General features: G+C 38.0%; 1 protein-coding gene across 1 annotated transcript in view; it reads right to left on the bottom strand.

Annotated features, from left to right (window-relative positions):
* The window catches only part of GABBR2 (gamma-aminobutyric acid type B receptor subunit 2), a 463,337-nt gene that overhangs the window by 172,758 nt on the left and 272,203 nt on the right, over positions 1-18,376 (bottom strand). The gene's annotated exons all lie outside the window — the stretch shown is intronic.

Here is an 18,376-nt window from a genome sequence, read left to right as displayed (position 1 = left end):
CACGTGATAAGGCACCGACTATGTTGGAACAAGGTCATTTTCCCTCCATGCAGAAAAACACACCCACTTTCTGATAACCAAGCAGGGAGGAAACAAAGGCTCCATTATCCCAAGTCATGCATTTGGATCCACACCTCTGATTATATGATCAGGGCATTCCCTCACCATCTGTCACTGCAGTGCTTCCCCCACTGTGCTCAGCACATGCTGAGCAACCTCACAGTGGGCCATGTGTGGAGCTGGAGCATGTCTGCTCCAGCTGAGAGGTCAAAAAATGAGTTGCTGTGGCTTCTTCCCTGCATATTGCATCCTTAGAAGTTTTTCATTACATAGAGGTTTGAGTATCACAGTTAGCATGCCTCAGATGGGAGGAGAGCAGCAGCTGGTGTGTGTCTTACTGTCGCAAGATCTGAACGACTCAGTATGTCCTTGCTTATCCACTTGCCCTTAGACCAGGTGGCCTGTGAAAACACTGCAGCACATAAAGAGCTTTGAATGTCTTCGTTGCCATTTGGGGTCAAACCCAAAGGCAGGATTCCTGCTACCCGTCTCCTAAGATTAAACATAAGATTGTTGAGGCAGAGTTGAATACGTATCTAGAAAGATGTGAAATCTATGCTATTTTCTGTCTTGTGATTTGTAGGGCAACTGCAGTGTTGTTTTGTTTTTTTTTTTTTCCCTATAAGGCATTTTTGACTCAGTCTGGTTTATTCTAGTAACTCAATTCAGAAAGAGCAGGGGAAGCTTTTCAGGAAAAAATGTAGAGCATCAAAGAGTCCATGTGAGTAATATCTTGCATATGCAAATGGCCCCTTGCTGGGATATAGGGAAGACTGTAGAGGTACATAAGTAGCCATATTCCTGGTGAACACTGCTTAAGCTTCCAGTGCTTAAATGAACAAGAGAGACACCAATAAAAGACCTATCAAGCACCAAAAACATCGAGTCTTTCAACCTCTAGGCCTCACATGAAAGAAGTCTGCCTCTGGGCTTGGAGATAAATGGGTTCACAGGTTGAATTTCCCCACCCTTAGGGAGCAATGCTCTCCAGGAGAAATGGGCTTATCACTACTACATTTAGGGTCAGTCAGCTCACTAGTAAGTTAGTATGTTACGCAGCCCCACAAAACCCCAAAATTGCATGATTCATAGGGTATGGAAAGTGTGTTCAGGCACACTGCTTCGAGTATTTTTACAAGCAGAAGTGGCTGCTAGATATTTCCTCTTCAAATTCTGTATTTCGTACCTGTCCTTATGATTTCTAAGGTGCTAATAGAAGTTTGAGAAGTTTGGGGCATTCGCCAGGTGGAGGAGCACTGCAAGGACACAAGTACACACGCAGAGGAGCATCATGCCTAACGAGCCAAGGCACTGGCAGACATGAAATTGTGTGAAGTATTGTCAGCTAGAAAAAATGACCATGCTCAATTCTCACATGTTTTATGGGATGGATCCAGAAGCTGTATCCAGTAATGGGAGACTGCTGATCTAGAAAAGTTATAGTGGGTTTGAAAAAAAATATCAGTGTCTGAAATCTTCTATGTACAGCCCAGTGCCACAGCCCCCTGCACTGATACTTCTCAGCTCATGAATTTCCATTTGACATCCTTCTGTTTTGGACCCAAGCATGTGTGAGCTTTATGTTAAAACAAATCCCAAACTGTTTTGAGATGTAAGATGTTAGAAACAGCCAAATCGGAATGAATTCACTCTGATACACACTTTTCATTTGTTAGAACTCTTTGTCTTCCTTCAGCTACTAGACGTACATTTTAGTAGGATGCATTCTAGTCTTGAACTTCAGAATTTATCACTGTTACTATTTCTGTAACTTACTTTTTAAACTCTAATGGTGCTAAAATCCACAGGAGGAAACAAACTCACTATTTGCAAAAATATGCTCATTCAGGAAATGATATTGTTTAAATAATATATCTTTTAAATTTAAATTGATTTTATATTCCAGAGGAGTGAAAAACTCCAGCTGAAGCTTGTTAAACGTCAGAGTTACAAAAAAAATAATTTCCCTTCTAGTTCAGTGAACCTCCACTTGCTTTAACTTCTTTTTCTAGCAACCCCTTTGTAATACTGAATAAAACAGAAAGGGGGATAAGGAGCCTACAGTAATCGCTTCTTAGCACTAATTTGGTACAATATATATTTTACTAAGAACAGAAGGAAGTGGTTTAGAAGACTGATTAGGTTATAAAGAAGTAAGTGTTTTGAAGTGATAGTCCCTGATTTTATCTTTAACGATCGTTTCAGTGTATTCCTAGAATAATAAGCCTCATTGTCAGGCTTCTTAATTTCAAATCCTGACTTATTTTCTACTTTTTCTTCTGGAGCTACAGAAAACAGGCTTGCATTAAGAGAAATTTCTCCCATGGAAAGCGATAGATATTAGATTCTAATTGCTCTAAATAAAAAAAGCTTTAATAATTAATATAGAGTAATTATGTAATACACCTGACAGACAGCTCTGGAATTAAATTGCCTGGCAAAGCACAGCAAGATCACACGGACACTTCTACATAAGCATAACTTCATTTTTGTGCATAATATTAAGTACGCACATGGAAGAGTTTCTAGTCTCAGAATTGATGTTGTAGGTACGGAGTGAAAACAATTGGACAAAACGTGTAGTTTGAAACAATCTGTTCTGCCCAGAAAATTGATAGCATAAAGCAATGATTTTATTCTGAATATTTGCTTGTTTCAAAAGTATAGGATTTACGCCTGTAGCAGTGAAAAAGAATATAAGGAAAAAATCCTTGAAAGGCTGATTAAAAATAGAAAAGCAGAAGTATGCATTTTTCTCACTTATCACTGTATTTGGAGTATGACAGTGAGGAACAGCAGAGTCTTCACAATTGTCTGGGCATAAAAGACTGTATTAGACAACCCCTGCAGACACACAAAATTGAGTAACATAACAGAAGTTATGTCATCAATTTTTCATTACAACTAGAACAAAAACTTGAAATTTTCTACTGTTTTGAAAGTGAGGTATATATGTGTCTCTCCTTTGCCTTTTTTCTTGAGATATTATCAAAGATGTAGGTGTGTGATGAGTAAGAAAGCTGAGATTTGTTTGGAGTATGAGAACAAGAGGAAATCTGGAAAATGAAAGTTTCAAAAACATTTCCTGGAAGAAAATATTTCAAAAACTCCCTGGAACAGTTGGCAAGGTAATACTATAAGCTAACTACTAAAGTCAGTCGTCCTACAAACTTTAATAATGACAAGCTTGGAAATCAAAACCATTAAACTGTGAGAAGGAGATTTAAATCTTTCTTTTATCAAGTGAATAATCACAGCATTCAGTGGAAAATTAAATTATAGAATATTTCAAGAAGAAAAAATGAATTGAAGGGAACTGCAATCAATGCCAATTGTTTATATATATTTATCAGAATTTATAAATGCAAGTACTTTATTTGACCAGGAAACTTTAACCCCAAATTTTAGGATGCTCAGTGCAAAACTTTATTAGAAGGCAGCTAATTAAACTCATATACAGATTTTGTCTCTTTGCCTTTTTATAAACAATTGCTTCTTATGTAAGAGCCTTTATTAAAAAAAGGAGCTTCCAATGGAAGGCACACGCTCTTGCTACTGAGAAACAGGAAATGCAGCATAGAGAATCAAAGTCCTTCTATGACATCTGTGTTTGGACTCCTACTTTCATGTTTGAAAATCAGGGGCCCTCAGATTCCAGTTACAGTCTTTTTTCACTCTTGACACCCTCCTCATCTCCACAGTGCTACCTGTTCTGCATCTAGCACCTTCTGACTTTTCTGGAGGAGTGGGAATTGGAACCAGGACAAGGAGAGAGGAGATAATAAAGAGGCCAGGACTTAAGACAACTTTAGAATGGTAAGATGGTGTTTGCCTGTTCTCAAAGCCCATAGAATCATAGAGTGGCTTCGGTTGGAAGGGACCTCAAAGGTCATCAAGTTCCAAACCCCTCTGCCACAGGCAGGACCACCAAACTCCAGATCTGATACTAGACCAGGTTGCCTAGGGCCCCATCCAATCTGGTCTTGAAAACCTCCAGGGATGGGGCCTCGCTGAGCAGCCTGTTCCAGTACCTCACCACTCTCTCTGTAAAGAACTTCCCCCTGACATCCAATCTAAACTTTCCCTCCTTGAGCTTAAGACCACCCCCCTTGTCCCATCTACCCAAGTAAAAAGTGGATTCCTTTCCTGAGCAAACAGACAAAAAATATAAAGTGGTACTCTAATTTTTATTACACATGAAAAACATTGTTTTGTTTTTGTTTTATAACTCAGTGCATGATGTTCCCAGATTTCTGTTTCCTTCATGGGGTTTTCTAGACCTTAGAAAGATTTTATAGAAGATGCTGTAAAGACCATACTACTGAAAGATATCTGCATTCAACTGAAAAGAAACCAAAACCAACAAAACTTCTAAACTCATTTTATAACCAATCATGTACGTTCTTTGCTACTTTCAGTAGTTAATACTTCTTCTTCTTCTTTTTTTTTTTTTTCTGAAAACCTGCCCACTGATTTTAGTAAGAGAAACTAAGTCTGTTTTGAAGTGGTTCAGTTTCCTGCCTCTCTTTTCTTAATAGAAGCCTTCCTCATTACACTCCATGCAAACCTTTCATTGAATTTAAACACAAAATTACCTGCTATCTGAAACCCAATAATATGCTTCTTAATTATCTAATTCCCATTCACTTCAAACAAATGATAATCATTTATTCTATACCTTGACCTAGCACACGGTGTAATTTAATAATCAGGAGAACACTATACACATAATTTGGTGAAAAATCCATTTGAAGAATCTTGAATTTCTTTGCTTCTTTCATGAGACTTCTTCTTAGAGGTATCTGTGTATGACTAATTTATTTCTATATTGGAAAGAAAACAAGCCTCTTAAAGATCAAGATGTACAAAGTTGTCATAACTAATTTTTCCTACGAGCATGTCAGTCTAGATGATATTTTTCTAAACTGATATTATTAGAGCAATCTGAAATGATATACTATAGCAATCACAAATAAAAGAAAGAGGTTTATATCCAATTTCAAAAGAACCGTTTCCAAAGTCAAGTTATAATTTTCACATAATATTTGGTTTTGGGTGTAAATAAATCATGAACCACTGAAATCAAGTTAAAGTTTTAATTGTTATATAAATGGATTTTTTTTTCATTGATAAAAATACTCGTGCAAATTTACTTGATTTCCAAGCAAATGCAAAAAAAGCGTAAAACAACTTCTTACGTACTCAGAGCTCTTTCTCAGGTATTAGACAGGATTTTCACATTCAGCAAAATTTAGTAAATATTCAAAGATGTATTAGAAAGAAATGATTCTGCAGAAGAGAAGGACTTACATTATATTCTTATAGATAAACAGTGTAATACATTTCACTGCAGAGCTGTAATTGTTGGAATATTTTGTGTTGATAACAAAGCTGATGAGAGAGATGCACAAGAGTTTAGATGTCTGTACTTAGATCACCAGGCTGTAAATAGCAAAGTATTTGGCTTAGCACACTGAACAGCAAGCATCACAAGAGGATCAAGTTAGTAACAGCTGTCTAAGGTACTGATCAATCACAGAAGTGCTTCAAGGAGCCTGCAAAGTTTCCAAAGCTCAGGTATCACACTAATGATTTCTGCATGAAGTTCATTACAGTGCTAAATGCATCTTATCTGAGATGATATATCCTACAAGACTGCTCGGACACAACAGTCTTGTGCTGAAGCCACATAAGCCACTGCACACAAGAAGGCCTCACTTTTCCACAGCCTGGGAAGTCCTTAGCCCAACAATAGTGTTCCAGCACAACTGAGGTTTGAAGCCATAAATGCACATTCAAGACATTTTCTCACATCATTATCTGGTACAAAACTAATGCTCTCTTTTCTTTTTTTTAAATAAGTTCTTCGCCACCATCCATAACGTCAGTCAAAAGATCAAAGATCAACCTTAAGAGAAGTTATTTTCACCTGTGGAAGGACCTCCCAGTTCAGAGTTCAGCCACTCAGAAGTGAAGAAATGCAACAGAGGCTGGCACTGTGATTAACAATCTAAGCTGAAAGCTTCATGGTTTATGGAAGATATAGTTGTTTGGAGTACTGTGCTGAGGGGGAACTCTAAAATGAACTTAATCTTAGATGTCCTCACTAAATAATGTGAGTCTTTCTTAGCAAGGATGCCTGGTTTTCAGATTTACACATTCCATTTTATTTAATTTATTCTTTATCAGTAGCGAAGTATTTTTGTTAGCTCTAATGCCAATAAAAATAAGTAGTTCAAATTAGTGACTTAAACTTTACTATATGAGAAATCACTGCCAAATTCAAATATACACAACAGCAAGCTGACCAGTACTTTGTTTAGCTCATTGTTATTATTGTGGTTAATCTCTCTCTTTCACAGCTACTACATTTTTTCTTAGAAAAAGGTTTGAAGGGATTCACCTTTTCAAACTTAACTTATATGAGTACAGTGCAGACTTCTACCTCTCAAGTTGACCAAGCTAATTTTCAAGATATTTAGAAAAACGGGCATATTTAGAGCATAATTTTCTTGCTCAACTGTAGGTTTGCTGTAGGTTTTACCCAACAATAAGTCTAAGTTTTATTATGGAAGAATCTGTAGCCCTCTTTATGGTGGACCACAACTTGGTCAGATGTAAATATCTGAAGTTGGATCAAGATGGACAATATCTGAACTTGGATTCAGATGGACAAATGCATCCCATATATTGTCACCAAAAGCATTTCAAAAAGTTCTTATTTTTTTTTAAAGATTATTTTAAATCTTATTTTTTTTTACTTTTTTTTTCACTAAAAGACTTAACTTTCATTCTTTAAAATTGATTTTTTTCTCCTATTGGGTAAGGTATTTGACTTGATAGGTATCAGAGGTGAGATGGTCACCTTCTGTGATAATCATCTTTCAAAAGAAAATGAGAGAAAATAATCATAGATCTAGTACATTATTTCCTTCTTACACACTAATTTACCATGCATAGTAGTGTACCTTTGAAAAGAGTTGAAGAACAAATATTTGGAAGAAACATTTGTAAAAAAATCAGAAAATAACAATTGCTTGCAAAGCAAAACAAAACAAACCAAACCACGCAAACACACTGTCTGTTAAATCTATATCAATTGACCTGAGCATACAAACAAGAGAAAATGAGTTTAGCCAAAGATGAGTGCTGTTACACAAAGTTTAGACTTAAGCTATTTCTTGAAATTTCCTACTACTTTAACTAGTTTAGTTGCTTATCTTCTCCTGGTAGTGAAGCACCTAAAAGGCCAATGACCGCTGAAATTCAAGTTAAGGTATTTCCACTTCTTTTTCTTGTTTTGTTAACCAAGAAATGCAATGTGGCTCATCAAAAAACTGTGTACCAAAGTCAGACACAAGCATGGGCATAATCAACTGTGCAAATACAGCTTAGAGCCTACCCAGTACTTTTTGGTGACAAGTAAGAGGAATTGTTGCCATCCCCATTCAGCCCTGAGCTGAATGTCACAGTATCACTCCTCCAAGATACAACAAAAAGCATTTCAGTCTTCCAGAACAATGCAGGTGAGAGATCTGAGTACACCTTTCACCCACTGTAGATGAATACTCCAGCTTCTGGACTGTCATTTTGTGCTTCCTTTGTGGTAAATGAATTATTTAGTTATTTACACAGAGCAGAAAAGCTCCAGGTATAAATACGGACACACTATGAATTTAGGATCAGGCAAGCATCTGAGAAATGGCCCTGAGGATCTACATTCTAAAACCCAAATAAAGGATAAAACAATTCAAGTATTTTTCAGTGGACTCCATAATATTCAGTTATTGAATAAAACAATTGTGGGTTTTTTGTTTGTTTTTTTGGTTTGTTTTTTTTTTTTTTTTTTGGTCCAAACTTAGAATATCTTCTTTGCTGGTAAGTACAGACAACTTGGGAAAAAAAAAACAAAAACGAATTTGAAACTGAGTTGTGATTCACTGGATGTACCGTGCAGGCACCTCTGCAAACACTAAACTCTATACATATTTTTTTATTTGTATCTCAGGGAGCATGCAATGCAGCAGGCTTTGACATGCTTGGAATATCTTAGTATTTCTTCGAGGAAATAAGGATTTGCATTTCATATGCCTCAAGAGCATATTTTCTATAATTGGATAGTTACTACTAAAAATAGTTCAGGGTTTTGGCTGCATACAATGAGATCAAAGTAGGCTGTAAAACAATATCTTAAAAATTAAAGATAGAAATAGCCTCAGATGAATATTTAAGACATGCAAAATTAGGTCTCTCGCATTATCTGTCAGATTATAGGGTTGATTGTTTGAGGTGCTGGAAGTCAGTCCTGAATGCCTGATCAGTGTAGCACTTCAGGACCTACTCAGAGCTTTGCAGGGTCAGGCTCAGAGTTTATAACAGTACAACCAGACTGTCTTCACAAAGCACTGCTTAATTAAAGTATTTATACATACAGCAGTAATTCATCATACTATAAGCTATTGCTGATTAAAACCAGTAAGCTGGTCTTAAAACCTTGTGCACTCATTAAAATCAACAGTAGGATTCCTAAAGGCTTGACCCACTTCCAATGCAATTTGACCCAATTCCATGTGATGTAGCTCCATTTATAGTTTATCTGTTGATTGGGATTTATCCATCCAGCAGATCAGCTATTGATTTCCACACAACAGCACAATTTCAGAATCACTCCAGATGAAAAGAGAAAACATCTATTGTTCAACTTTGTTTGTTCTTGGCCACCCCAACAGGATTAATAATCTGAGATCATATTTGGTAGACAGAAGGCTAGCTTGCTCTGAAAACAAGCAGTGTAGGGGAAATAACTTTACTGGTAGCTTGTTGTACTTCCTGACTGTCGCCAAGCGACTGTTCAGAGTCCCCTGGAGAGCAATATTCAGCTGAGGCATGGCATGGACGAGGCCACACACCCAATATGGTTACTAGTAGCCAACCCATTTAATGACTGCACACAGCCATTTATATAGAGCAGTATACAAATAACATGCTAAGAACAACAAGGCATTGCTCTCATAACTTGCAGTTGCTTGCAGCTTGCCTCACAGCACCTGGAACAGCGGTCTCTATCGCATCTCCACATTCCTTTCGTCTACTCCCATTGTTGTTCTGTGTGAGACAGTGATCCATAGCAGCTGTTTCGCTCGCAGTGACCCAGGGGGAGATAAACATGACCTCCCTGGGTCAGCCGTCCATCCACACCTGACTACCACATATTGTTACCCAATTATTTTACTGACATTTAATCTAAATATTCTTATTCCTTTATCTAGGCTCATTATTATGGACTAGAAGTAAAAATTCTATCCTTGAGAATGGCTGCTAAACTGCCATACAGGAAGAGAAATCTACAGAGAGGGAATCTTTCCTCTTATTTTAGACCTCTATGGGGTACCCACTTCTTTTTGTTTAGGCAACCAGTGGCAATTTCTTGAACAGTCTGTAAGTGTCAGATATGGGTAATTCCCAGCATGCTTGTATCATCTGAGAAAGGGGAACACATGGGAAAACATTCTCATCAAAGCAGGAAGGAGTTTTACAGTTTTTCAGTGACCATCATTGCTACTGGCCTTCTACAGAGACTGAAAAACACATGCATAAGGATGACAGATAACATGCTGTATGTTGTTTGGGACAACAGTATATGTACATTGCTACTCTAACACAAATTCAGCCAATTGCAGAGTTTGTGCTAAATTAATATTTTTTATTAAAGGCAGAGTTGAACCTGGTTTATAAGGCCTGGTATTCTTGCAGCCCCACAGGGGTCTGCTGTGGGAGGATAACAACGAAATTGAATATGAAAGAATACTCTTGAGTTTCCTCTCTGACAAATTTGTAGTTTGTATTTCTACACCACCAATTCTGTTCAGCCTTCCTGTATTTATATTGGTCAGGAAACTACTTGTGAATGCTACATGGCAAACCATTTGACTGAAATGGTGTAACATTTCAGCTCTGCATTTCTGTCTCCATCCTGGGCAATGTAGCTCAGGAACAGAAGTTCACTTTCTTAATACAAGGTGACTCAAAGCCACTCTCATGACCTAATCTTTCATCTAGTTAGTTAAAACTGGGTCTCTATCAGCACTGAATATTCCAGTCTTCTCATCTGGATCCTGAATGAAATTACATTGGCTAATTGTAACTTTTAAACCACCAGAGATTTTCAGCATTATTTACCTTAAACTTTTAAGAATGGAAGGGAAACATTTTTTTTTTTGTGAGATTTAACCTTTAATCCTGTAAACGTTGACTTCCAAGTGCTTAGTTTTTTAGTTTATGGCACGCAAATGTCACTTTTCTCTCTCTGACTCCCCTTTCTCTCTTTTTTGCTTGTTTTTAATACTGGTTGCAAAGCCAAGAAGATGAAAGGAAAGCAAATAAAGGGAACATATCTAGTCTTAAATAAAGCATTTTATAATATTCCATCCTAAATTCATTACAAAAGATGAGAATAAATGCCACCTGGAATGAATACTGCCTGAATGAGTGTAAATCACAGATAGTCATGAAATTAATTACACTGCAATAAAGGATGCTGCCGAGCCACTTTGGCACCTGTTCTCTTAGTCTTCACACCAGTGAGTAAAAAGCAAGAAGCAAGAGGTACTTCTAGGGCTCAAGAAATCAGCTCTCTCCATTCTTTGGATCAGCAATTCACAGTAATCTGGAGCTCAGAAAAAGCACTGCACATTCAGCAGCTCAAACAGCATAATTTTAACACATGCCAAGAGCACATAGGTGGCAGAAGCTGGTGGAAAGGGGCAGCATACCTTTCTGCAAATATCTGCTTCCTGGTACAAGGAAGAACACGTGGATTGTGAAAGCTGAAGTTATCCTTCCAATACCTCTGCCCATGCCCCTTGTGGAATATGATTTCCTACCAGGAATACAGCTTTAACAGCTTTGTATAGGTATGTCTGTGGGCAGCAAAAAGAGGTTTGAACTTTTTTTCCCTTTCTTCTCTGTCCATGCAAAGCAGCCAAGATTTTGCTAAATCAGAGAGCCCCAGGTCAAATATATTTTTACCACAAATAAATTGAACCTGACAGATCACCGAAGATAAATTTTTATTCCTTTAAGGATCTCACATTAAGAATGTATCAACGCAAAATTTAACTAGGCAGACCTGGGGAACTTCACATTGCTCCCACCTAGACTAATCTTCTTTTTTAATTTAGTAAAAGAGCAAAAAAACCCAAAACATTCCCATTATTCTATCAAAATAATCTCCTTTTATGGCCACAGCAAATGCCTAAGGTGAGAACAGCTCAGAGAACTGCTTAGGTGCTACAGTCTTCAATCACAAAGCTGAGGGAGACACTTTTTTGCTCCTGTCTTATTTTACAAAACAATTAGCATTAGGATTAACTTCACTGAGTGAGAATCCCTTTTGAAGACATTTTCAAAATACCTAGCTGATTTAGAAATTTAAGTTTTGACTCAGTTGGCTTTCCCCTTCAAATTTTATCTTGGATATCTCTTATATTTAGTCAGACACTTTCATACATGTGGATAGATTTGAGACAGGTAAAAAAATACTTTGGTTACCAATAATACTAAAATATGAATCAAGAAGGGAAAACGAGAGCAAAAGTCTAATTTAAGCCCAGAGGAGGGATGGAATATTCTTCTAATCTGCTGATCCAGTATATGAAGGGAGCTTACAAGCAGGAGGGGGACCAATTTTTTGCACAGTGTGACAGTGATAGGACAAAGGGGAACAATTTTAATCTGAAAGAGAAGAAATTCAGGTGAGACATTAGGAAAAAAAATCTTTACTGAGAGAGTGGTGAGGCGCTGGCACAGCTACTCAGAGAAGCTGTGGTGCCCCACCCCTGGAGGGGCTCAAGGCCAGGTTGGATGGTGCCCTTGGCAGCTGAGCTAGTGAGGGGCAGCCCTGCCCCCAGCATGGGGTGGGGCTGGGTGGGCTTTGAGGGCCCTTCCAACCCAAGCCGTTCTGTGATTTTATGATTCAATGATTCTTTGATCCAAGGCATCAGCAAAGCACTCTATATCCATAGGGTACACATGTACACATTTGTAACTGCAATCTGGGATTTCTTTCCCAGACCACACATTTCCACAAACCCCACTGATTTCACAGCCAGCCCACAGTCTAAGTTACCTGCACCAGTAATTTTAGCCCTCACAGTATATCATCAACTGGCCTAAAGCTGCAATAGTCTTGGGAGGCTTTCAGTGATTAAAATAGGCACACAGTGCTAAAAATTGAACCTGTAACACACAGGAAAACAATCTACCGTTTGGCTGCAGGTTATCGCTTAGAATGTCAGCTGAATTTATCAAACTCAGATATGAGCAGTTAAACAGCTTTTGGTGATCTATAGCTTCAGTATACAATTGCAAACCTAAATCCAACTTAACTTTTTAAAGGTGTGAAAAGTCACAAATGATTTTTCAAAAATTGTGCTTTCTTCTCTGAATTCAAAAAACCCCTTAAATATTTACTGACCTTTTTGATTCATTCCTTGGGGGTCTTTCATAGTCTCTCCCTTTTGAGGGGAAGCATAGACTAAAAGTGTGAACTTCCGCCTTTTTATCAGGACTTCTACAGTTTACTAACACAACACAGCATTTGCCTGCTGTCACATCACACCACCACAACCATGCTCCAAATGTCACATTAACAAAGTTAGGTTAAAATCACATCATAAAACTTTCTGCACTGACCTTTTGAAGGTTCAGAGTGAAAGGTTTAGTTCCTATTGCTTAGAATGGGAAGCCTCTGCTTATTTTCTCCTTCTAAATGCAAGAAGCACATGCTTTGTATTTGAAAACTTGTTCGAATTCCACATCCTCACAATTCACTCTACTTCTTGAGTGGATTCCTGAAGCATCCTTCTAAAAATGTGAAATTGATCATTTGATTTGAGTTTGAGTACCTATGTACACCAGACATCTTGTTTTTCCCTATATTCAGGACAAGGAGTACAAATGGAAACCACTCAGGAATCTGCTTCCATTGGTGCTCTCAGCTTTCTCTTCTAACATAGTTCAAGGCAGAATGTGAAGCTATTCATCTTAACAGGTTTAAGATATTATCCAACCTTTTTAAGTGCCAAGAGCAGGGGATCTGCATTACCAATTCTGGAGTTATAATATACTTTAAAATAGGATTTTAAGCCAGGATCCACCATTGTCTACCTTTATGGTAGACAAGAATACATATTTCCCAGGGATAAGCTATCCAGGCAACTCATCGTAGATGGTCATGTACAGCTGTGTAGTATCACTTCCAGGGGATCACCTTCTGGAGGGTATTATTCTCTTTCTCCTCCTTCAAACTAGCCCTTACATATAGCCCTAACCGTGATTCCCAGTGCTCCAGCCATGGACAGGAAGGCTGTTACAGTGCTTCTTATGTCAGTGGAGCCTTCTGAGTCTACCTACTAACACCAGAAAAGATTCAACCCTGGTACAATACAAGGAAATTGTTTATTACATATATATGTTCCTACACAAGAGATTAACCAGCAAAGATTGAATCAAGTCCTTCAAGGCCAAACAAGTTCCTGAACTGGATGTGCAGAAAGCAGCTCAAGGAGGAAAAGCATGTCTACTGCATGGGCATTAGAGAAAGTGAGGAGGATTATGCTGAAGAGACAGAGGTAACAGACAGCTTTGTGTTAGTAGTCAGGGATCATATACAGTATCATATAGTTCTAAATCACAGTTCCCAACTCCTTTGCTTGAGCAGTTTATTTACAACATATACATTAATTTGATGCATTTTTTGATTCTGGAAGTAGTTTAAATCTCTGCGTATGAAATCATCTGTGGTAAAATCAGATCTTTACACATTCATCCACTTCACTCCATGATCATTTAAGGAAGAAGATATACATGCACTCCAGATGAAGACAACAAATACAAGAAAGCATTTTTCTCAACAGCTCATACTCATGTTCTCCCTTGCATCTCAGTTTTTTAGACAATAACTCAGAGAGAAAAATAAATATGACTCAGCCCCTTCCTCCCAAGGAGCAAGGAGAAATTAGAGTCCACAGTAGGATTTTTTTGGATGTTTTTTTCTAAATCCAAAAGTATCTGTGATTATTTGACTCCCAGAGTCTTCAAGGGGGAATTCTGAAATATAAGCTTACTCTGTCAGCTAACAGTGATGACAAAGGGTCTATATTGCCATTGGGTGTAAAGAAATTGAAAGCTGCTACTTCCTGAACTACTATCTTTGTTTCTTTTAGAATGGGAGAGATAAGTTTCTGTTCAAACAAGTAAGCAAAATTCACTGAAAATAAGCACAGATGCTTATTGGGGAAGTATCGTAGAATGACCTGGGTTGAAAATGACCACAATGATCTAGTTTCAACTCCCCTACCATGGGCAAGGTCGCCAACTACTAGACCAGGCTGCCCAGAACCACATCCAGCCTGGCCTTGAATGCCTCCAGGGATGGGGCATCCACAACCTCCTTGGGCAACCTGTTTCAGTGCGTCACCACCCTCTGAGTGAAAAACTTCCTCCTGATATCTAACCTAAACCTCCCCAGTCTTGGTTTAAGACCGTTCCCCCTTGTCCTGTCACTAGCCACCCTCACAAACAGCTGTTCACCCTCCTGTTTATATGCTCCCTTCAAGTACTGGAAGGCCACAATGAGGTTTCCATGGAGTCTTCTCCAAGCTAAACAAACCCAGTTCCCACAACCTGTCTTCATAGGAGAGGTGCTCCAGCCTTCTGATCATTTAGTGGCCCTCCTCTGGACCCGCTCTAAGAGTTCCACACCTTTCTTGTGCTGGGGGCCCCAGGCCTGGATGCAATACTCCAGATGGGGCCTCACAAGAGTCAAGTAGAGGCAAACAATCACCTCCATCTCCCAGCTGGCCACCCCTGTTTTACTTCAGACCAGGATACTGTTGGCCTTCTGGGCTGCAAGTGCACACTGCTGGCTCATGTCCAGCTTCCCCTCTACCATGACCCCCAAGTCCTTCTCCACAGGGCTGCTCTCAAGAAGTTCTTCCCCCATTCTGCATAAACACATGGGATTGCCCCAGCCCAAGTGCAACACCTTGCACTTGGCCTTGTTGAACCTCATGGTTCATGTTCATGTGGGCCCACTTCTCCAGCCTGTCCAGGTCCCTCTGGATGGCTTCCCTTCTCTATAATATCAACTGAACTGCTCAGCTTGATGTCATCTGCAAGCTTGCTGAGGGCGCACTTGATGCCACCATCTGTCACTGATGAAGATGTTGAAGAACACCAGTCCCAAGACTGACCCCTGAGGGACACCGCTCGTGACCAGTCTCCACCCTGGCATAGAACCATTGATCACAACCCCTTGGCTGACACTAGGTAACCAGTTCTTAAGTAACGTGATTCAAGTCATAAAATGACACTGTGCTGTTGCAGTGTTACTTAAGATCAGACATTTAGAAACAAAATTGTAAAAAAAATAAAATCTCCTCCTAAATCTATTAAGTACATATGCTCATTTTCTATTATCACATTTACAAAATTATTCTTCATTATTTTCTCTACCAGATTCCAGCAATGATGTATGAAAACTGTTTTTACAGAACATACAAAATGTCATCTTAGAGAACTAGGGGCCAATACCGTGCCTGTATGACCAGCTACGACTTGGAATTAAACTAGCACATAAAATGACAGAACAAAACAGGACCATGATTAAATCACAAAAAAAAGGACTAGTAAATCTGAAATGCAACTTAGTTTTTTCACTCCCTTTATGTGGACCTCTGGATTAATAATGCTCCTGTACAAGGTTTAGTATCAACGTCTGCAGCATATGATTCACAACTGCCATTGATCACCTGCACAGTGAACAAACCCATCTTTATTGTATCTTTTTAAAGTGTTTCTTGTTTATCTCATTTATCTGTGGTAGTTTTAACTCACACAGTGATCTAGCACTATGATAATATTGCCTACCATCCTGGAACTAGGTCTCTAAGGGAAATTTTGGTCAAAAGCTCATTCCTATCGAACACTATAACTTTACCACCTCCAGCCTACAACTGAACAAACTTTATGTGCTGGCATCATCAGTGACAAGAGTTATCAACTCCAGAAGAATCCAACTACATTTACTGACCAGGAAAAACAGAAAAAAATATTATACACCCTTATTGTTTGTTACATGAAATCAGCAAGTATTTGTATTTCACATTCATACACACACAGTATATTCATATTCTGTTAAGCAAATGGAATACCATCTCTATTTACTTTTCCCCAAAGTTTATACCTGACTATTCAAAGGCACACATAAAATCTGGAAAAAAAAAAATCATAAGGAGATTTTACTTTCACTTTGGTGGTATGCTCCTGAGGCAGAGAAATTTTAATCCCCCTGATTCTGGATATTTGACATGATAATTCAAATCTGCTTTTTCAATGTTGTAACTAAATATTTGGTATCTGCTGAATTATATTCTTTCAGCATTATTCACAGAAAGAAAATCCACAGACTAGTTCTGAAGGAAATATACAGGAGAACAGATAAATGTAAAAAATACTGAAAGGCAGTCAATCACATTATTTATATTAATCTTTATTTAAGCAAGAACCACAAGTTGTCCAAATCTGCCAGACAGAATTTAAAATGATCGAAGGAAACTACATAGGCGTAATCTATGCACATTTCAATTCTATTTGTTAACAATTCAGCTTTACTTTTCCTTTTCAGTCTATGCTAGTACCAAAGTCTTCTAGGTTTCCATGATCTGTACACAGCAACAGTTGCCAGGATTCTCTTTCTGCTTGCACTAGCCAAAAGATTTTGGCCATCTACTTCAGCTTCATGTTTGACAATGAGAATATTGCTTTACTGGCATCAGTGGACAGAACCTCTTCATTCGGAAAGATGCCAACTTCAAACACTACTTGGATATTTGAGCTAGACTGGCAGACTGCTCTTTATTTGCCAGTATGGTAGGAGAATAAAATGCAGTTACATGTGTTTTCTGTCCTCTGCAGCATAATATAACATTTCTGGGTGACAGTCACAATCTATGCATTAGTAAGTAGTTTGGTCCCAACTATCCTTGGCGCAATCTGTTTGACTGCTTGCAACGTCTAGTGTGAATTTGGGAAAAGCTACATCTACCTTAAAAATTAAGGCAGTGATTCGAAATCCTATCACAGTGTGTCATACATACTGCAGTTACACTCTGAGCTATCATGCGCTAGTATTCCTTGCATCATTGTCTGCTTTTCCGTATCCAAAATGTTTGCAAATAATCAATCTCACTAGCACAAAGGTTCCCAGCAAAGATTTTGCGATAAGGAGACCTGGATAACTTTCCCTTTTCAATAGCTTGTTAAGCAGTTTGCAACTTGAAGGGCTTTCCTTTTCCAGTAAAACATCCAAGTAGATTCACTTTGGGCACTGCTCTTTGAATCTGTGAAAAGTGTGTTGCTCACTGCCCACTTTCTCATTTTTGTACCATTCTGCCTTTTCAGTTCTTGTCAGAATTGTCAGGCATCGTCTGTCTTATACTGTAGAAAACTGAAAATGAAACCCTTGAGTCCAACATAAACTGAGAGCTGTTCTTCTGACCTGGCAAATGAGGAACAATGTTTTTGGGCAAGAAGTCTTACTTCTCATATATGATCACCTATTCACCCATTTTCCTTCTCTACAATGATTTATTGGTGATATTTGCATCCTTTCATTCAAAACATTCATAAAACTATAAACTCCTGTAGATGAAGAAATGACTGCTGAGGTACAGAACACTAATACTGATGATTTCCATCTATGTTAGGGTAATAAGCTACTAATGCACTTAATATATGTGATGCTCATAATTACCATGAATTTCATTAAAAGAAATTGTAATACATTATTGATGCAGTCTTTTTTTTTTCCTAGAAAACACAATGATTTGTATCACAGTTCATAAAAAACATTAATGACTGAGATACATATCTGTCTCAAGCCTGATAGCACCTAACAGCTATAATTACAAGGGAAAAGCACATTTACCAATTTAAGTATTGGACTTAATTAGCTTATTTCCACTATTTGGAACTTCCCCATTAGCCCATGATTTATGAAAAGTTAATGTGAATGTTTTGGAAAGCTTTCTAACCAATGTTTTAAAGATAATTTTTTTTTTTTTTTTTTTTTTTTTTTTTACAGCAGTGTCATAGTAATCATGAAAGAAGAAAAAAGTCTTTTAACAGCTGGAATACAGTTTACATTTAAAAAATAAAAAGATTACTTTCAACTACTGATCCTCACTTCAATTTCTTACATTTTCTGGCATAGTCTTTTCCAGAATTAGTGAGAGCAAAAGACAGAGTTCAGATG

The sequence above is a fragment of the Gallus gallus genome, chromosome 2 (genome assembly GCF_016699485.2).
Source record: "Gallus gallus isolate bGalGal1 chromosome 2, bGalGal1.mat.broiler.GRCg7b, whole genome shotgun sequence".
Lineage (NCBI taxonomy): Eukaryota > Metazoa > Chordata > Aves > Galliformes > Phasianidae > Gallus > Gallus gallus.
The sequence above is the reverse complement of the archived record's forward strand: the minus strand, read 5'-3'. Positions and strand labels throughout refer to the sequence as shown.